At 37.2% G+C, this 23038-nt stretch overlaps 1 protein-coding gene and 1 long non-coding RNA gene across 4 annotated transcripts in view; one reads left to right on the top strand and one right to left on the bottom strand.

Moving 5' to 3' along the window:
• The window catches only part of LOC123881235 (protein outspread), a 389980-nt gene that overhangs the window by 50216 nt on the left and 316726 nt on the right, over window positions 1–23038 (bottom strand). The gene's annotated exons all lie outside the window — the stretch shown is intronic.
• The window catches only part of LOC123881262, a 26330-nt gene continuing 3827 nt past the window's right edge, over window positions 536–23038 (top strand). The window contains exons 1-2 of the long non-coding RNA XR_006799445.1: window positions 536–548; window positions 17152–17154. This is a non-coding gene — a long non-coding RNA (uncharacterized LOC123881262). The remainder of the gene's footprint in view (window positions 549–17151; window positions 17155–23038) is intronic.

The following is a 23038-nucleotide window of genomic DNA, read 5'->3' as shown; positions in this document are numbered from 1 at the left end:
ATTTTTGCCTTAATTAATTTTTGTATTTAAATGGTGTACCATTTTCTTGCAAGCACCCCGGCTTCTTTGTACTTAAAGACGCAGCATATATTTCAAAACACTGTAAGCGTTTCCACTAACTGAGCAATGTTTCTACATAAGAAGAATACCTTACAATTTAACAGTAATTTTTAATGGTAGAGCAAATTATGAAACGCACTAATTCTGTACTCCTCAAATGACTCAGGAAGTGCAGTTATCGCCGGGACACGGGTTGTGTACACTTTAAGGCTAGTTCAGACATGATTCAGAACTACGGTTTTACCTTTATAAACAGCGCAGTTGAGGCTGCGGCGCGAGCTGAGTTCATATGAAAAAGGATCCTGGATGGGTGCAAAACTAGTCGGGCTTACGTCGACTTACCACGTATGTATAGCTGCGATCATCTATATTTTATACTAGAAATCACTCACGCTAGTTTAAACGTTAAAAACAGGCGCGATGAAAGTACGAATATTATGAATGATATAGTAGACATAATACACCTTATTTCAAGTCCAAAACGCGTGGTCATTCAAAACCGTTCGTCTCTAGGCAGGTGCCAGCGTGTTAGGGCAATAGTCACTACATTTTTGCCCCAACAGGCCACAGGCATGGGACTGACGCATTAGCCTTGTCTGGGGGAAATATATAGATCACTGCCCGGACACGGAGTTTTGCTCGTTTAAAAGTAAATCATCCCTAATTATACAGTGCCAATCTTCCAAAAATAGGACGAAGGCAGCAGTAGGTATCGACTAGGGAAGACACTTATGTAAATCGAATCCGCGCGGTTTGTGCGCCATGTCTGAACTAGTCCCTAGAGCTGTAATCAAGTTTTCTTCATGGAAATTGTAGTTAACGGCATTACGGCGAGTTAGCTACACCGTCGGACTCCACGGGGGGCGAAGCCTGTTCGCGCATATTCAGACCGACGTCTTAACCGACACGACTTCATTGGAGCAGCAATGTAAAAATACACAAAGTTCCGGATTCGAGTCCCAGTTGGTTTAATAAAGAGGAAAAATACAGTCATTTTTAGGGTTCCGTATCTTAACAGAACAAAAGGAACGCTTATATATTTTTCTAGGTGTTCAAGACTATGTACATCTACACACACTTGCTGCCTATTCAATTAATATGTGAGCTTTATCGTTTGATAGGAAAATATACCTAATTTTCCCTGTACAGGTAAATGTTGAGCAACTCTAAAATTCTCCTTTTGAAATATTACTCTCGGCATTCGTAATTGCGTAGTTTAAAAGCTTAATTCATCAGCGCTTATTTTCAAAGCATCCAAAGGTCGCGGATTATTTCTTAAAGGGCACTCTCCTAGGAATTGCTCGCGAGATTGCACCTCGGGCGAAAAACGACAGATAAAACATATTAACCCGCCCTTTATTACTACAAGCTTTTATTTACGTTACAATGTAACAGAGAGGCTGGTTAATAGCTGGTATAATAGGGTTTAAATGAGCAATAAGCTGATATAAATTGCATTTAATTAGATCATTAAAACATCAGACTACAGTCTACAAATTAGTTTATTGGATCTAAAAATTTGTCGATCCATATTCCGTTGCGATGTGACTGAAGGACAAACTCACAAAGCAATAAACCAACAAAACAACAAACAAACACTTTTGCATTTATAATGTGAGTAGTGATTATTTGTACTTTGTAGGTCTTATATGGACTACAGAGTTATCTTATCTGTTAGGCAAGATATAACTGAAGCTGGTGTTTTCAGAAGTATAATAATAATAATAATAATAATAAGCCTTTATTTCCCAATAAGATTAATAATATAATACAATTTTAAGATTTATAATATAATAAGATTATTTTATTTTATTACAATATGTAGATATGCTTTTTTCACTATTTTTGGTTTTAACTGTATAATTTATTGTATTTAAAAAGAAAGTAGTAATTTATTGTTTATTTTATGAATCAATAGTTTCATATACTATGCCAAACAGCTGATGATAAAATACCTAATAAGTTAAGAATTATAATTAAAAACAGCATAGCTGAATAAAGAATAACTTAGCTTTTTCACTATTTTTGATTTTAACTGTATAATTTATTGTATTTAAAAAGAAAGTAGTAATTTATTGTTTATTTTATGTATAAATAGTTTCATATACTATGCCAAACAGCTGATGATAAAATACTATCACGATTTGAACTTGATTAACAAAACACTTAACTATGTAGGTATTATTTTTTGCCAGTATGTATGGTAGCAGAATTCAATGAACTGAACTAATAAAGTTTTCAGAAGTGCTAAGCGCCAATTATCGCGCAATCGAGCGCGACCCTGGCCTGAACTTGGCCGAGTCGGGGTTAATCGCTTTTATCGGCTGATACACAACAACAACTTGTATGACGCGTGTTTGGATATGAGCCAGAACGGAGGGACCTAACAAACGGTTAATTAGTATAAACTAGCGACCCACCCCGGCTTCGCACGGGCACTATACATTGTACCTACATTGTTTTTTTTTAATAGCGAGTAAACGAGCAGGCGGGTCACCTGATATTAAGTGATTACCGCGACCCATGAACATTGACCAGCAGCACCAGAGGGACCGCCACGGCACGGAAGCCAGAGGGGATGATTTAATTCGACATTAAAGTAATTAACTTTACAAAAGTCCGATTTTTTTATTAACGCGTTTTTTCAGTTAACTTCCTATATTTTTCTCTAAAATGTAATAAAATTTGTAAATATTTTGGTTAAATTGGCTATGGGTAGAAAAAAAAATCATCATAATAATAACTAATTAGCCGATAACTTGCCCGTCGTAGGTCATTTAGGTTATATTTACAGACACTTACGTTCGTCACCTCATCAATCATAGTGATAACAATGTCCCTAACATTGATATCGATGCATATAAACTTAAATATAGTTCTCTTATCAAAGTAAACTTCAATATTATTGTCAAACAATTTTGTACACAACACTAAGTAAAAAAAAAATACAGATAGACTAAACACCAAATACACATAAAGAATACAAAAGTAAAATGAAGCAGGAAGAAGACAAGAAGAATACATAAGCCAGCCTTATCGCTGAGTATAGCGATGTCTACCAGGAAACCTTAGGATCAGGAAAAAATGAGAAGAGGAGATGTAACGTCTTACAGCAGGTGGTGTATTATAAATTACTAGAGGATGCCCGCGGCTACGCCCGCGTGGATTTTGGTTTTTATAAAATCCCATTGGAACTATTTGATTTTCCGGGATAAAAGTAGCCTATGTCCTTCCCCGGGATGTATCCCATGTCTGTACCAAATTACATTAAAATCGGTTCAGCGGTTGGGCCGTGAAAACGTAGCAGACAGACAGACAGACACACTTTCGCATTTATAATATTAGTAAGGATAATAAATAAATTATAACTAGGTTAACAACTTAGACAAAAGAATTAAGTCGATAAAACATAAACCATGCAAATCAAACAAGAACATAACAGTGAAAGCAACACCGCAATACAAAGATAACGAATGGAAAAAAGTGAAAATGAATTTCGCGTAGAACGCGTTAACAGGGCTCTCTCCGTCACTCGTTTCCACTCGTTTCATACAATCGTAGTTCCAATTTCATTTGAATATTAAGCAACCAAAGTCCATGAAATTTTGCAGACATATTCTAGAAACTAATATCTGTGTCTGTGGTGTTTTAGATTTTTCTAAAAATATGTAGTTTTAAAATTACAGGGGCTCAAAGATTTGTATGAAATTTTTTAAGACCGCCTAACTTTGAAACCGAATATTTTAACAGAAATCTGGAAAACCACAGACATAGATATTAGTTTCTAGAATATGTCTGCAAAATTTCATGGACTTTGGTTGCTTAATATTTAAATGAAATTGGAACTACGATTGTATGAAACGAGTGACGGAGAGAGCCCTGTTAACGATACGACCAATTAAAATCCGTCGATCGAAACATGGAAGCGGTCGAGCTTCAATAAGCGTATATCAAACTTTATTAATCACGCGCAATGAGACTGGAGACAGGGTGATGTATTATGCTACTTTCCCTACGTCCCGAAAAGGTCTAATTTGACATCGGATCGCGAACATTTAGTATTCCGGACCAAACACTTCTTGGTAACCTAATAATGCCACTTATACATTGCCTAAAATCAAACATCAATGTATTAAAGACAAAGCTGAAGTCAGTAATGGAAATGGTGCAGTCAGAAATTTTCTCGATGATGTCGTATGGGTCCCTAATGTAATGGTTACGAATGCCGATTATGCAATTGTTTCCATGCGATGGTCCAGCCCATAATTTCCGTTGTAGCGGTCCGAAGCCATTCAACCGGACCATGAATGGGTGGAATTCCTTGCTGTATTGCGATTTAGGGACTAAATAGCTGGATATAATTGATGGTGAGAGGTTTAGCATCCAATCGAACGAAGCTTTTAACGAATACAATCAAACTGGCTTTAATTAATAGAATATACGCGTTGATTAAAAAGGTTTTTGCTGTCGATGGCTATAGGTATTATAAAAGGATACAATTGGAAAGATGTATATTTTACTAGCTGACACCCGCAACTTCGTTCGCGTGGATGTAGGCTTTTCGAAATTCCCGAACTCTTTGATTTTCCGGGATAAAAAGTAGCCTATGTGCTAATCCAGGGTATAATCTATCTCTATTCTAAATTTTAGCCCAATCCGTCCAGTAGTTTTTGCGCGAAGGAGTAACAAACATACACACACACACACACACACACACACACACACATACAACTCCTTTATAATATTAGTGTGATTATGCGGTGATAGAGACGGTGGACCCCTGTACGGAGGGTCCAAGTTTTAATTGTGGGCGCGTCCCCTAACCTTTCGGAGTTCTGTGAATTGAAACAAACAAAGTCTGCCACTTCATACAACTTTGAGAACATTATGGAGAATTCTCAAGCATGCACCATGTGATAGTTCAGTGCCCTCTATTAGGCTATGAACAATCAATTAAATTTAACCACTTACGTATTATATTACTAATAAAGGAAATGAATCTGCCGATTGTTAATTAATGTCTATGTTATTATCCTTATTACATTATTACAACTGTAAAGTTAACCGTTACCCAGCGTACCAAGATTAGTAACTAAAGTTTTAACGCTTATTGGCAGTTGAATGCAATTTATAATAGGTATGATGCACAATTATGGGAAAGTTGTAATTTGTCTGCAATTGGATAAATATATGAATAACTGTTTATTTGTTTTTACTGCAATGAGAAACATAGCAAATCGATAAATGCGCGTGTCTGTTTATCAGTTACCTGATTGAAGGACAAATCATCGATCAAACACATTTATAGACACTGACAGACAACATTGGTAGATCAAATATTGAAACCAGGCGATAGAGAATGCAGGTGCTGGCGTCCTCTGGAAAACATTTATTTCAATGGATATCATATTTTAGTCAACGCAGACTAATAAATAAAAATAAATAAATAAGATTGTAAGCTTTTCAAAGTATCAAAAACAGTTTTGAGACAGCGGATGGTCTTCCAATGCGTGAGATTGAAATTGCATCCAAACTCGAAGAAGAAGAAACGTAAATCGTGACTGAACCTGCCTTAATTGAAAGTTCGAAATATCAATTAAAACGAAATAATTACTAACGGAAGACGCCATTTTACCTCGTCGATAAAGCACAGAGATAAGTAAGAGCAGCAATTATAATCCTCAAGCTTAGGTACTTGTAGCTCGCAAGCTGCGTGACGTCATAAATCTTACGTTCGCGTACAAAACAATTAGCCTTGCACCTCTAACAAATCCTGAGCAATCCAACCAGAACCGAAGACCTCCCAACTGTCCCCATTTCAATACTTCCTCCATATAATAGACATAGGAATTAGAGCTCATTTATACTGGACAAGTTCAAGTACATTAAGGATTAGTTACGGAATAGCGAATAGCTTCGTTCGTTGATATTTATGTATTGTTCGATTCAACTGTTGGGAAAAGTTTCAAAGTAGGTATTTCCCTACTGCATAGGATTTCCGTACCAGTAGCAGAAAACATATTGAACAAAAAACAAAAGTAGGAACTTTCGAATCAGATTTCACACTAATATTATAAAGGCGAAAGTTTGTATGTGTGTGTGTGTGTGTATGTTTGTTACTCCTTCACGCAAAAACTACTGGACGGATTGGGCTGAAATTTAAAATGGAGATAGATTATACCCTGGATTAGCACATAGACTACTTTTTATCCCGGAAACTCAAAGAGTTCCCACGGGATTTTTAAAAAACCTACATCTACGCGAACGAAGTCGCGGGCATCAGCTAGTAAAAAATAAATTGCTCAGCAGTTTTGGAAGGTGGCGGCATGTGGAAATCACTTCAAGAGACCTCTAGATTTTGCTAGGTAGATAAAGTCAAGAATGACTTGAACTCTGATCGTTCAAAGTAAAGAAGACCATCGCATCAAAATTGAATATAATATGAGGAAGGCTGAGGACCGGGTGTGGTGGCGCTCTAAAGGGAAGGCCTATGTCCAACAGTGGACTTCCACAGGCTGATGATGATGATGATGATGATGATAATATATATATCATATATATTTATTTTATGTATCACTAAGTCTGGGACTACACCACAATACTAATGATAAGAGCCAACAAGAAGCAGCATTTACTCGTTTCAAATCGTCCTGTACGTAGGTAAAGTCATGTGAAACGCAAAAAAAGAAACAATAAAGTTATAATAGGTATATGGTATAGCAATTATAAGCAATCTAACAATTTTTACTATCTTATATACAGGCAACTGAAAAATAATAGAAAACAGTCGTTAGCTTCCACGCAACTACGAATCCAGCAATTTTATTACCTAGTTAATATTGTAGCCTCGACTTATTAAACAATTTTTATACATTGTTTAAAATGTACCTAATAGCAATCATGCATTGATGTCACAGGAACCAAAGTTCTCGGTCGTAAACCTGTTGGGATAGTCTTTATAAGTAGAGCATTTGTCACTAAGATTATTTTTGATTGTAAATTATAGTCCACCGTGAACGTAGCTAATACTCTTCTACTGCATAATATCATTGAATTTAAGATTCCCCGAAATATAATTTAAGGCGTGAACAGATTTTATTACCCGGTTATGACATTTTTATGTAGGTACTTAAAGTTACTACCGATACAGATGATTTATGGCGTAACTGCTGATGCTCGCGACTTCGTTCCCGTAGATATAGGTTTTTTAAAATCCCGTGGAAACTCATTAATATCACACTATTACACTATAATATTATAAAGGCGAAAGTTTGTATGTGTGTGTGTGTGTGTGTGTGTGTGTATGTTTGTTACTCCTTCACGCAAAAACTACTGGACGGATTTGGCTGAAATTCGGAATGGAGATAGATAATACCCTGGATTAGCACATAGGCTACTTTTTATCCCGGAAAACCAAAAAGTTCCCACGGGATTTCAAAAAACCTTAATCCACGCGAACGAAGTCGCGGGCATCAGCTAGTTACGAGATAAAAAGTAGCCTATGTGTTAATCCAGGGTATTTATCTATCTCCTTTCCGAATTTCAGCCAAATTCGTCCGGTAGTTTTTGCGTGAAAGAGTAACAAACATCCATCCATTTAAATGTAAATAAATTTAAATCTGGATGGATTCACCTTCCCTAAGTCCTAAGGATCAATCCTACCAAAGGAAATACATATCTTGTTCACGAAACGCCGTACAAAGCGTCTTACAGCCGGGCTGGTCTAACACCGTTAAATATAGGCGCTGAACAGTTATGGGGTCGCCTACGCGGTGTCGCGATTATCCCCCGAGTTATGGACCCCACGCACGCACCGGCTCCAAAAGATAAAGGTCACTGAGTTCTCTGTAATTGCCGTACTAACTATTAATCGTTACTAAATGAAAACTGTTTGGTGATTTGGGGGAATGCAGAGGTAAATTTTTGTGTAAAACCAAATTAGAGTTTTAATTGAAGATGCACGGCGTGTTTTGGGTCTCGTTTTGAGAAGGGTTTGGCTTTATCTAACACGCTGGTCAACTGCGGATTGGCAGAATTAATACCTTTAAGAACATAATGGAGGACTAACTGGCATGCAGGTTTCCTCTTGATGTTTTCCTTTACCGTTAGTAAAGCAAGTGCTTAAAGCATACCTACATCACTCCGCAAAGTTAGAGGTCCGTGCCCAGGATCGAACCATGGACCCTCCGAATAGGAGGCCAAAGTCTTAAGCCACTAAGCTATTCATTCCCTTGTGTATTCTTATTTTATTATCATTTGCTTAAAATTTTAGGATTTTCAGAAGTATAGACGTAACTAGTCATACTCATTATTTTATTTCTATTTACGTATGAGATACATAAAACTGCACACTGAATAGTAAATAAGTTATTACTATGCAGTTTTATAGCCCTCACATTCATAATGACCGCGACAGTTATTATTACGTCTGTTAACGCAGTCTAAGCAAAGTATGAAGATAAACATGAAATTAACGAGAATAACCAGCAATTTACGACACATGATTTCCTAATCTCGGCTGAATTATAGCGTCATCAACTTAATACGGCCATAATAGAGAGAGAGCCAGCTAGGGCAAGGCCTTCGTTATTTTATAAAACCTGAAAGTTTCTCTGCGTATTGTTCTCAACACAGGGAAGAACGATCAGCGACTATGAAGTTTGGATCATGGTGGCTTTGGGATATAACAGGTAAAAAGGTGTAATTTTCTTACATCAAAGTATAAAGTGGATTTTTTTTTATTTTCTTCGGAATAGTATTAGAGATCACGTCATGCATAGCCAGACACTTAAGAGTCGTGGCAACCCCCTTAAAGTTTAAAAAAATATCGCTGGCTCTTAGTCCATAAACAAGTTAAACGTGTCACCCATGTAATGACCTTAATTTATTTTATTGAGTTGGTCCGCACTTGACCCTGCATTAGCAGTTTCCACAGAATTACGATTGCGAGGGATAATTTTACAAATTTATATCTGCTGCGTTGTATATTTCATGTGATAAATAATTTCCAAATATATAGGGATTATTTAATAAACATTTTAATTGGTGACAGGTTAACGTTTGACTACGTTCACACCATAATATTTCTTTGTATTTTATAAGCATTCTACTCACTGCACGCGAAGAGCGCTGTATATGTTTTACATAAAGTGAACCCACCAAGAACCCACAGAAAAAATACTCAATGGAAAAAAATCGCAGTTAATATGCTTTGCTTCCAAATTTACTGAAGTCGGTGTCCAAAATAAATGAGTAGGTATATCTATAAATTGTGGTCCAAAAGTCGTGTTTCTCCAGCTCATCTCAAAGTTAATGAATGCATTGAAAGCAACTCTGTCATCTTCCCATCTAGAAAATGAACAGATGAGATGCAATTTGAAGTATGAATGAGCTTTAGCCGAACCGCCAAATAATATTAAACGCTACCAGTGTTAGATGTAACAGAGTGAAAAGCGTGATGCGACAAGAGGGAACATCAAACAGGCAAGATTGAAACATACAAAACGCGTGAAGATAGCGTAGCGCGAATGCAGTGGTGCCAAAGTGGCTAAAGGAACTGTAATGAAGGCGGTTACACTGCAAAGGGCTTAGGAAACCTCGCTTCTGCCGTTGCTTCTCGTCGCACGCTGCCGTGTGACATGCTTTCTGCCTTGCGGAGATTGACCAGGTAACTTCATCACTAGGTACCCCACCGTACCCATACACATAAATTCAAATTCAAATTCAAAATGTTTTTATTCAATTAGACTTTTACAAGTTCTTTCGAATCGTCAAAAGCATCTACCACTGGTTCGGAATGCCTATATATAAATACGAAAGTGTGTTCCTTTGTTGACTTGTCCTTTAATCACGCCGCATCGGAGCAACAGATCACCGTGCTTTTTTCATAGTAATATAAAGAAATCGCAGTGTTTTATTTAATTGATAATACTGGTAAATATTGTAACATTTTGCGTTTTGTAGGTATAGAGTAACTGCTAAGTTTCTTGCCAGCTCTGTTTTCTCAACTGTTCTTGATTTATCTAGTTTAATTTACTTAAAATAAAGATAGGTACCTAGGTATTTGATTTATATGGTACAGTTTTACAAATTACTAATCGTACATACGAACGGGTGCGTTCCGTCTGATGCCCAGCCGCTCCGTCCCGCGTTGTCTTTGATCAAAGCCTTAAGAAAGCCGCAAAACAGACAATCGAGTCAATCTGACCGCAGCCCGGTTTGGAGTCGCTCCGAGTCGATCCCGCGGGCACCGCTATTCGATACAAAAAGCATCGATATCACCGCCGCGTAATAGTAATGCAAACAAAGCCGCAGGTAGGAAGTGAACCAGTGACGTTTGGTGTGAGTGATTAGATGCAGCGTTTTAAAAAATTCTACGCTGGGGCTTCCGGGAAGGTATAGGTTATGCCCGCTGATCATGCGCGCGCGAATTGCGATACGAAAGCTCGAGCGGGCGTCTTTATAAGAAATTTTATAATTTCTAAATTGTGTCTGGTGGAAGGTTTCGAATGTAGTTAGTTACTATCGAAACCGCCAAGCGATTTAGCGTTTCGGTACGGGCATATGCGATGGATTCTGGAAAGCTGAATGCAAGGCCGATTACTTCCATGCAATTCTGCGATTAAGAAATTTATCAATTATTTTAAAATATGTTTTTTTTTGCAAATATAAACCTATGTAAAAGCAAATCTAAGAATTCTAGATATCTAGTTATTTCTCTTAGCTTTTCCTAACAGCCTTTCGCTCTTATCTCTTAACTTGATCTCATTTCAAGATAGACAATCATTCCGTCACAGATGCTGATTCCGGAGCTGAGGATAATTTCGCGAAACACTACGTAAAGGCCAGCGCACACTGGGAACTGCAGGGTAAGAGATTTTGCTAGCGGCAGCACACACTGATGATGTCAGCAGCCTATTGGTTGCCGTGGCATGCTGGCAGCTACCGAGACATCCCGAGGAATACCAAGGTCCAGCGCACACTAGGGACGGCAAGGGACGGAATTTTGCCACACGGCATCCGTTGCCAACTTAGCAATGCAGTTGAAAAGTTGCACTCGTTTGCCTTGGCATCCCTCAGCATGCTGTCGCATCCCTAAGTATGCCATTGCAACGTGCCGGTACCTCCCGTGACATCCCGTCGCAAGCCATCGCATCCCGCTGCGGCATCCTCTAGCGTGCTCTTCAATTTCGCGAAGGCAAATCCCCTTTGATGCCTTGTGATTGATCTCTAAACGTTGGAATTTATATCTTGTTACCACTAGTTACGTATGAATTTACTACTTCAGTGCCTCAATATCAACGGTTAAAGAGCGGACTGACATCCAAAAGGGCGGCAGAAAGGAAAGGGAGGAAGAAACCCCACCCCACCTGTTGCACTATTGTCGCACCCACTCCTAGCACAAGCTTTCGCTTAGTAAGAGGGGAAAGGGCAATATCAATCATGATTAACATTGCGACTACTCTTTGTTTTATTAAAAACAAAAATAATTACGTTGGATACAAAAAAAAACGCTCTGCTCTACCGTCCCCAGTGTGCGCTGGCCTTAAATGTCAGCCCGCCTCTTGCCTTCACTTTACTTACATATTTGTACATAGGCTGCGTACTTCAGTCCCTTCGTACTCTTATCTACTGCGAGACAGGTGATAAGATAACGAAAATCGACACCGTTTCCTAGGATATCCCTCCTTTACAAGTCCTTTTAATACAATGTTGCTAATATTGATTCTTAACAGGGCTCTCTCCGTCACTCGTTTCCACTCGTTTCATACAATCGTAGTTCCAATTTCATTTGAATATTAAGCAACCAAAGTCCATGAAATTTTGCAGACATATTCTAGAAACTAATATCTATGTCTGTGGTTTTCCAGATTTCTGTTAAAATATTCGGTTTCAAAGTTACGCGGTCTTAAATATTTTCATTCAAATCTTTAAGCCCCTGTTATTTCAAAACTACACATTTTTAGAAAAATCTAAAACACCACAGACACAGATATTAGTTTCTAGAATATGTCTGCAAAATTTCATGGACTTTAGTTGCTTAATATTCAAATGAAATTGGAACTAAGATTGTATGAAACGAGTGTCGGAGAGAGCCCTGTTAAATTCGGATTTTGACGGATCCGATAAATATGACTCAAATGCACAAATGTATTAAAATTTTATGTTCAATAGTTAGGTAAGACGTGTTAATTGATTAAATTGTAATTGTGTCTATGAACATAGATAAAGTGAGATATCATTAAAACGTCTAAAGACGTCCGCGTAAAGTACGTACATACAAACCGCACATGAAATGGGCCGACTATCGCGTATCGACGCGTAGTGACGTGTAGTGACGTGCGGTAACGCGCTCCACATACGTTAAAAGACGGCGACAGACGTGCTTGCAGGGCTGGCACAACCGACAAAATTAATAAAAAATATTTAGAATATTCAACCATACATTTTGTTAGCCAGTAAACATTCATTACTTTTTCATATAAGAGTGTTTAAGCACTTATTCGTATTCGTTTCCCTAAAAATTTGTTTCGAAGTTTGAAACCGTAATTCCATACCACCAACCCATCATACTTCCAAGTTCCAGCTAACTGTAATTCCAGTTTCACATGAAACCTCATGATATAATTTTAACCGGCAGTGTTAAAAATATGAGTTAAATGACTGGCCGTTTGTTGTGGGCTTCTTTTCAGACTAGGGTGCGTTTGGAACACTCGTATCTTTAGTTTTAAGCTGACTTAATTATTATTAACACCATTACCTACCTCACATGTCTTTACAACTATTAATATAAAAAAAAAAAACAAACTAAAAACCCGCCAAGATAAACAATTAAGAAATTTCAATTTGAGTTCTTTGACACATAAAGCTTTACTCGTATCTGACACGATATGACGTGTCTTTATGGAGAATATATTCTTTTTTATGGTACTTAATTGGTAATTAATAGGTACATGAAACAGTGAAATGGCAGCCCTGTGTGTATGGATGCAAATCACTAGCGACGTCGGCGCTCTTATTAGCAAAGAGCGGCTGGGAGATGCGGGCACACCGTGTTGGCGTCCTAATAGATTATACCCACGAATACGGAACAGCTCCAATTACAGGCTCACTGCGCTGCCGAGCAAGGTGTACACACAGACTAGCAACGATTACATAGAGCCAGAAAGTAAGTCAACATCCACAAGTGTAAATTAAAAATTTATAACACCCCCGACAAGTGAAGGCCACAGTAACTAGAAAAAAGCTGATAACTGATTTACTTGGATTATAGTTAAGAACACTCTCGATCAAGCCACCCTTCAAAAAAAAAAACTAAATTGAAATCGGTTCATTAGTTTAGGAGCTACGATGCCACAGACAGATACACAGATACACATGTCAAACTTATAACACCCCTCTTTTTGGGTCGGGGGTTAAAAATAAACAGTTAAGTGCTCTGTGGCAGCCCTGTGTACAGGGATGCAAATCACTAGCGACGTCGGCTTATTAGCAAAGAGTGTTCTAATAGATTATACCTACGAATACGGAAACGCCCCAATTACAGCTTGTCTCCGCCGTCGAGCAAGGTGTACGGTCTACATGTAACCTGAAAACGATTAGGTGCATAGAGACGGTGAGGGCGATTACGCACTGCATCCGATCCGAATCCGTGAAAATACGTTCGAAGTAGTTATATAGTAGTTATTTGTATGGTAGCTTACGTACTATATCCGACTTCCGTCCGTGAGACTATCTCGGATGTGCCTCGGATTCAAATCCGACGTAGGACGTCGATTATGTCAAAGGTGTCCCACTGATTAGCTAAGATTTGGATCAGAGATCGGATTAGGTGTATAAGCAATATCCGAATTCGGTCCGATCCGGTTCTATCCGTATTTTCACGGAATCGGATCGGATGAGTGCGTAATCGCTCTAAGACTGCCATGCTTTAGCTAAAAGTAGCTAATCTCAAAAAGCAGTTTTTGATTGAGCCAAAAAACGTGGGATTTTTGATAGAAATGTTTTCCGCCACCTATTCGGGTTGGGAGTTTGGAAGTTCTGTCCCGGACACGCACTTCTAACTTTTTGGAGTTATGTATTGCTTTAACGATGAAGAAAAACATCCTGATGAAATCTGCATACCTGACAGATCCCGATAATGTTCTCCAAGGTATATGAAGTCTGCTAATCTGCACTTGGCCAGCGTAGCGGACTATGGTCTAAACGCTTCTCATTCTAAGAAGAGATCCATGTTTAGCTGGCTCACGCCAGCGATAGATTGATATTTAAAAAAAGTTCCAGTACGTAGGATCGAATTTTTTAGTAGGTAAGTTTTTGTCTAGTCCAAAGTTCCAAAGCAAGGCATCGACTTGCATGCCACTGGTACCTACATATGATTTAACCGCTATGATTTAAAACTCAAAAATTAATTAAATTAATTTGAATAAATCGCGGTATCTCTTAACACATTATTTCTAATTAATAAATATAAAACCAGTCCGTGCGGTTTATATTCTAAAATGATTATAATACATTCTGATAATATAATCAACCATATTATAACATTTCATCGCTAATTAAAGAACGTCTCATATTCTATTACATAAATTACTTTCACTTTTTTAAACTTTAATTTATTATTTAACAACACTACGCTCGTGTCGTTCTTTTAGATAAATAAATAAATAATCTTTTACTAAGTATTTTAATAAATTTTATTTTTTATTTTTTAAGCAATGGATGTCCATATGAACATACGAACCTTAGTCTTGCTTTTTTTAGTAAGTAATAATTAATATAGCTTTAACCGCCCGTTATGCAATACTTGACCATACACACGAGATGATAAGACATGACTAGTAAATTACATACAATTTTTTTTATCAGCTAATGATGCTGTTTTGTTTATACTTTGTTAAATGGATTTGTGTTCAGATAGTAACAAAGACAAAGCGGCTTTATTAAACCGTTCAAAAAAACATAAACAAAGCAACACGCGAATCCTTGTATCGCATACATCACCGGCCCACTGAACCGCACACAATGTCCATATAATTAACAGAATCGATTAAAAAGTTGAATCGTTAATCGCTTCCAATTCTCGAGTTGGCGAATCAAGATCGTATCTTCGCTGGATATACGATCGTTTGTTTTGATAACAGAATAAAAATATTGAGAAGTTTGTAAGTCTACGGGACGTACTCTTCGACCTAAAATGTTCTCAGAATTTAGGTTACTCTATCAAACCCGATCTCTGGAGCATAAACTTGATGGTTCTGCTTGAAAGAATCCACCATTTAGCCAAAAAAAATTCTTCGGTGGCAAGTTAGTAAGATTAAAGTACCAGAATAACAACCAGTTACGTTAACAGTTAACAGCCGTCGACGACGATATGTCTGGGACGTACATTGCACTATTTCGAAGTGCCTGTAGTAATTCCGGAAACTGATACAAATTGTTGGTAACGGGCAAAGTTGAAGGAAAAATAGGTTACTCTCTTGAATCAGGATCTCTAGAGCATAACTGATGGATTCTGCTTGAAAGAATCCTCCACCTAACCAAAAAAAAGGTTATTTCTTCGAAGACAAGTTATCCCTTAACAGCCCTTATCTCTCTCTAAATAACAACCAGTTACTTTGACCGTCGACATCGTCATGTCTGCGGCGTACATTTGGCTATTTCAGAGTGCCTGCAGTACTCCCAGAAACATAAACAAATTGTTGGTGGGGCAAAGTTGAAGGGGAATTTAAGTTACTCTCTCAAAACGCGATCTCGGGATACCCTTTATGGTTCTGCTCGAAACGCAACGAGTTAAAAAATATATTTTTTCTTCATCGTTGACCAGTATTAGCTCTTAGCTAGGCTATAACTTAAGCCGATGGGTCTACAATCTAGCAAGGTTTTCTCTATCAGTTTTGTATCAAAGATTTTTTGGGAATTATGGCAACGAAATCGGTTCGGTTAGCTTCACATAAAAAGCTACAATTTCGTGCTAATGATATGCACCATAGACAAATGCACATCCGCATGTCCCGCTCGGCTCGGACGGCGAGCAGGATGCATGCATGCAGCGGAAATGTCGCCGAGCACAATACCCCATTGTGGCCGGTAATTACCGCGCTGCATTGTCATGTGACCCACTTTCAACTCCATCTGGAACTCGTCCTATGTGAGCGATTATCGTAAGATGTTGTCTTAGGGCATGGGTATACTTTCATCCCACTATCCTACAAGTCAAAGAAGTCAAAGCGGTGATAACTGTTCGACGGATTGGGGGTTCGATTGCGGGCACGGATCTCTAACTTTTCGGAGTTGTGTGCGTTTTAAGCAGCTTAGCTTTGACGGTGAAGGAAAATATCGTGAGTAAGTAAGTAACATGCCTACGAGTTCTCCATAATGTCCTCAAAGTCGCGTGAAGTCTACTAATCTACCAAAATTATGACTCTGAATCTGCTAAAATTATGACTGCCAAAGTTTTTTTTTAAATATTTTTTGTTAATTATTTGTTGTAAATCAAATTTCCAAAATTTGATTTACTCCTTCAAGCGATACTTTGTTAAATAGATATTTTAAAACTACCTTACACATAAAACCAAGTAGTTTTTTTTTTAATTTATAGACTTGCTTGCGCTTGATGCAATCAGACATGCTGACAAGTAGCAAGTGATGATGCAGCCTAAGATGGAGCGCGATTATCTAGATTCTAGAAGATACCTATTCACTCTTGACTTGAATTAAATTTGGAGGGGAAAACTGACACCGGAAAGGCGTTCCATATCCCTGAAGTTCGTATTAGAAACGAGGAGGCAAATCGCTTCGTACTGTTATACAGAAACTATAAATCAATCGAAAGGATTCGTCAGACCTTTTCGAATCTACGACGTTTATAACGTGGTTAAAGTTCTTGCCTTCAGGATTATTGTCACAGCTTAGGACAGTCTTTGAAATGATTAATATGATGAATATAATAAGATAAATATCTTTAAGTTTCTCTTGTTGTGTCCCGCTTTCTATACCATGTTAAAGTTAACTTGATGAATGTCCAGGGAACGGCGACGCGACATAACGCTACCTAATACCTTCAAATAAATAATCTGATAATACTTTTAGATGGTATTAGATTTTATCAAGACTTGCCTAATTAATAACGATATAAATCGCGCGTGTAGAGCCGGCTTTATGGGCACTCGATCATTGCGTCCCATTACAATACAATAAGCAATCAAGCCTCGAATAAATAAACGTTTTTGTTCCTGGTCTGTGTTAAGGGGAGATTATTATGCATTGAATTACATTTGTGCCCACTTTTTTTTTTATTTTTATTTATAAAAACTAGTTGATGCCTGCAACTTCATTCGCGTTGTTTTAGGTTATTTAAAAATCCTGAAGGATCTGTTTGATTTTCCAGTAGAAAAAGTTTAAAACGTATCCTATATGGTGCAAGGAATCCATCTCTGTGCCAATATTTAGATAGAGAGACAGAAATACTTTCGCATTTATCACATCTAAAAAGTGAGTAAGTATTGTAAGGTTATTTTTAAAAATTGATTTGAGTTGTCAAAAATAATATAAAATTATTAATTTACCTAATGCAGGTAGTTTGATAAAATCGATATTTCGCTCATTCGATGTCATACAATCTGTTACTAGGAGGCCGACAAGATTGAACTTGCATAAATACGGGTGTTTTGAAGGTTTTAGTTCAGTCTCCTTCTGAGATTCGGAGCGATATCGCATATTTTCGGTATTTGAATTGTGAACTGGATAATTAGATGTTGTGATAGCAATCACGCTCTAATTAAATTATTTATTTTGGCATTAGTTTGTTTAGATTAAAACTCTCGGATAACCTTACACATTAAACTTGTGTTTTTTTTGTGTTGGTTTTGGAGAGGACATTCCAATAATTCGATAAAAATATTTAAATAATACCTGTTTTTCTGAGTGACGCCAATAATATGTAGATTGCTAATTTTCCTAATTTTCACTCAGCCTCCTCATTAGATAGATAAATCAAAATCTCAAACAAAGACAAAGTCTAGTTCGACTTAACTTGTTAACTTTGTTACGATGATAAACTTTAACAGTCTTATTCATAAAAATCCCTTAATATAGGTTTAAAACGTTCATTAGCTAAAATGCTCATTAGGCCTATTAAACGTTTCATAACTTTCTTTATTCATAAAGGTTCAATAAACCTCTCACAACTAAATTCTCGCTATAGGCTAGTTTCGCTTTGTTATGTTGTCGTTCTGATGAATTCATAGACAAAATTGCAAAAAAACTGGGCTCTACACAGAAAAGTGACACAGGTGTGACATTTGTTTTCGAATTTCGGTCAATTGTCTGAGTTCTGGAGGATAGTTAGGTATTATCGTTCGGAGTTTTGTTCCGATTTATTTAATTATAAAAATGGAAACAGGAAGGAATTTAGAAATTAGCGTTAGATTTTACTATACTATTTAAAAAAAAAGATGTATTAGGTAAAAGTATGTATTAGAATTTAGATACAGTACCTGGACATTCATGGAATAAAATCCTTTTTTTTTTAATTGAAAATATTACAATAAAACTTAAAGCTAGCCTTATCTAATTACTATACAAATCATGCCCGTGTGGAATGGTGCCAAGAATACTGGCTGCATTTCCACGCTTGACAGCCAGGCTGATCCGTTGCGCAAAAAATGAGCCAGCCCTTTTTTTTACCCAAATCCTTCTCGGTTTATGTAGTTAGGTACTGAGCTGCATCACTGCCATATTTCTTACGTTAGAAGAAATCACATACCTATGTAAAAGAGTGATTACATGAAAAGAAACTTCGAAATTGGGTAGAAACTTTTAGGTACCTACTTCACGACATCCATCCCTAGCATCTTATGGCAATTAAAACTTGCAACTCTAGTTAATTACGACAGCCTCTCGAATCCAGAATAAATAACGTACAAATAATGACAATGCAAGGGCACTAGAATCAACCAAAACAAAATAACCTCACTTCCAAACAAATTATCAGCTGTTAAGACAAGACGGCGGCCATCTTGTTCTTTAATAAGGGTTTATAGTAGGGTTCAGCCTGTTATAAGTTATGGAGCCGCTATTGAACACTTTTAGCACTATTGAACGTTTATGAATCATGTTTTTGAGAACTTTGCTTATAACAAGCTAATAAAGCTTCTACAAATTTTTATGAATAAGACTGATTAAATCTTTTGATGATTTGTGAAGACTTTTTCCGTAATGAGATCGACAAAGGGCATTAACGAGATCAATATAAGAAACTACTTCGTAAGAAACAAACTAAACTTGTTCTTTGGTGTGGTGTGAATTTTTCAAAAATACGTAAAATACGTGCGTGACAAATCTCTTACAAGCAAGATAATAATTTAGCTGAGAATGTAAAATATTCTTGCAATTTATTTTACGAAAAGCCAAACGTGCGTGTTACTTAATAACAAAAGGTTAGTTTTATTCTTATTCACAGTAATGTTAGATACCTACGTAAAATTCAAGTAAACCGTTACAAGTACAATAAAAAAGGTTTTACAGCCGATTTAAGTAAACGGAGCTTTAAGCTTATTGTTGTAGATAACTTATCACTCTTATCAGGCACGCGTGTTCTTAAAAGCTTTGTTTTAGTAGTGTTTGTTTAAGTTTATGTGCTATAAGATTTATTTTTCTCTTTGACACGCCCTAGAAAATGCCGGTTCAAATAATGTGTTGATGAATCTCTACTCTTTTTACAAATCTCTATTTAACCTATTAGGCATGGAAACGAATAAAATGAACCTTTGGTTGCCCGCAAGAGAACCGGACGAAGGGATCAATCAAGTTTAGATGCTTTGAAATTTATTTTATACTTTAATGCGACTAAGAAAAATATAAGTTCAAAGTGTTCATGAATCTGTATAATTCTGTTGAATAGACAAGAACAATTTTTTCTCTCCTTAGAATAGCTAAAGCCGAGTTTCTTGCTAATTCTTCTCGGTAGGCAAGGCATTCTGAACCAATGGTAGATGCTTTTGACGATTCAAAAGTACGTAGTAAGTAAAAGTATAATTGAATAAAAATATTTTGAATTTTGTTTTTTTTTTGAAAACGAATAAGATGAGCTTTTGGTTGACTGCAAAGAGATCTGAGAGAAAAGCTCATGTCTAACTAAGAGTATGTTGAACCATACACTTCCGCTTTTGAGAAAATTACCTAAGTACTCTTATAAATATAAATCGAAGCATCATTTTTCAATAGTTGCAAGCACTGGTACTCATAGATTAACCTGGAAACATTTACATGGCATTCGAGCGTCGTACAAAATATACGTCGCGAACGGCTGCGGGCTTTAATGATTGATCGCGTATGGTGCAAGCTACAGCAGGAAATAAACTAGTCATGTCTTGTGTGTGTGTTTTTATGTAGTTCATGGTATATGTCTTTTATATTGAGATCTGAAGGAGAACCCGAGTAACCGACATAGCTCAACGGGTTGTGAAGTCGAAAAACTACGACGATACTCGCTTTGTCGTACTCCTTATCTAATGGTTAACAGGCAACCTACTGGTTATCTGGTCTGGTCACTTATCACTATAATATAATGGCGATATTAACAATAAATTCTGGAATTGGTCTGGTGGAAGGCTGCACCTTATTGGCAAAGCCGTGCCGCCAAGCGATTTAGAGTTCCGATACGATGCTGGCTAAAAACTGATAAAGGGTATAGATCTAATAAAACTGCCATATACCACTTCCAAGTTCGCCTCCTTCCATCCTAGACTGCATGATCAATTACCACCAAATGAGATTGCAGTCAAAGGGTAGCTTGCAATGATATATATAAAAAAATACGCGGGAAAAACATGTTAACGCTGTTTATTTGGACCACAGCCGAAGGGACTCCATCACAGTCCGCCTTGGCCGTTCAAACGATGACGTTTCGGAGCGAATGCCGACGCAAATCACTATTTATTGCCTACTGTACTATTTCCCTATGCTCCATTATGCCCAAGAGAGCTGATGCTTTAAATGGGGCCTCGAGAACCGTCAATTCACCTGCCACGGAGAGATCATTGGGGGACTGACGTTACAGTTATGACAATGTGTGGTATTAGCGGTCGGCAATTTTGCTTTCTAGACTTCTAGAGCATTGGTGAGTAAATAAATGAACTTTCGACTTCCTGCCTGTATTATCCCCTATTCTCTATTATGATGAAATGAGCTGATAGTTTAAATGGAGCACCAGAACCATCAATTTACCTGTCATTGGAAGATCAAGACTGACATTACAGCTAGTATGACAATGTCTTTAGCGTTCGATGAAAATGCCTGCTTTCTAGAGGTGAGTAGATGATAATTCTAGACTTCCTCCATTTTTAAAGTGATTACAGTTTTTGGCGTGATAGGTCATCAATTTTATCACCATAAAGTTTTACAGCAAAGCGATTAGGGATAAACTGCCAGTGGGTAATTTGGTATCAGGGATAAAATCCGGAACAAGTGGATTCGTAGAAGAATTAAACTGACTGCTATTATAGCTCATAGGATATCTAAGCAAGCGGAAGTGGACAGGTCATGTTTGTCGCAAACTCAACAGTCGATGAGACAGATGGTTCTTGATATGATACCACGTACCGATACGCGTAATGTTAGAGACCTCCCTAGCCCGCTAGACTGATGACCTGAAGAAGGTGCCGGGAAGTGGGTGGATGAGAAACAGAAGATCGTGTTTGGTGACGCGCTTTGTAAAAGGCCTATTTTCAGCACTTGATCCTTGGATTTGGTTGGATCCTTTCTAGGGCAGTGTCCTACACAAGTATGTTCATATTATTATAGAAGAGCAAATTACACACGAACTTTAAGCTGTTTTTTTATCATCTTCTCAAAAATATTTATGAGTTAAATAAATTTTTCGACTGCATTGGTACTTGTGGTAACTTGCCATCCATAAAAAAGGTCATTGCATTGGATGAAAACAGGTTGTAGCATAAATATTACAAGTTGATAAGAATCTTCAGGTGGCCCACTCATAGATAGCGTGATGTGTTTAACTGTCCGCATGATGTAATCTCGGAAACTTATGTTCCGCCATAAACGGCCTGATTAATCTTAAGGGATCTTCAGTCTTGACTTGAAAGCTGTGTTGGGTAAATGCTAGAGTGAAGATAGCAAAATATGTGACGCTGCAAACCGCATTAAAATAGGTCTAGTGTTTCTTGACAATAACAAACAAATATAAGTACATAATATATATACAAAAACTCAAAAAAAAAAAACCATAAGTCATACAAAAACTTAAAGAATCCTGAAAATTTAAAAGTATGCTAAAAATTTGGTAAAAGTATTTAGCTGACCACGTTTTTGCCATTTGGTTCATACAGTAAACTTACCGTCTTACCAGAAAAACAAAAAATAAACTGATAACAAAATCGACGCTTTGACAGAAGGTAGGTAGGACCTTCCTGACAACTATGAGCTACTTATTTGTTTGAGTATTCGTATGGGAAATCTTTAAATGCTTAATCATAATGATATTTACTTATTTTGCAAAATTATGGGTAAATAACATTTAGTAGTACAATAGTTAGACCCTTCGATTTTGGAGCGCCATTAGACCCGAACACAATCTGCTGGTGTAGACAGTGTGCAAAACTAATCACGTCAAATGAATTTAAATTACCTACCAAAATTACATGTTACGTACGTGTTACGTATGTTGTTTTTATGTAGGTACTTGTTTATGTTTATTGTGGTAAGAAAGTTTTTAACGACTAAGAGGCCTTTTATACGGAACCAGGGATTTGGATTCATGGATCCAGCTTAAACTGTCATTATGCAGTCATAACGCTGTGGGCAAGCACTTTAGAGAACTTTAATGGCGTTTAAGATAACCGAGCAGTATTAGTTTAACTTCTTTATGATGATGGACAACAGCTGTTAAAAACATCTTAATATTATTCAAATTAAAGCTAGGTACAAATATCACCGAATTCTGGACTGAATGTCTTAT

Source organism: Maniola jurtina, chromosome 3, assembly GCF_905333055.1.
Source record: "Maniola jurtina chromosome 3, ilManJurt1.1, whole genome shotgun sequence".
Classification (NCBI taxonomy): domain Eukaryota; kingdom Metazoa; phylum Arthropoda; class Insecta; order Lepidoptera; family Nymphalidae; genus Maniola; species Maniola jurtina.
This window is presented reverse-complemented; position numbering and strand designations above follow the sequence as displayed.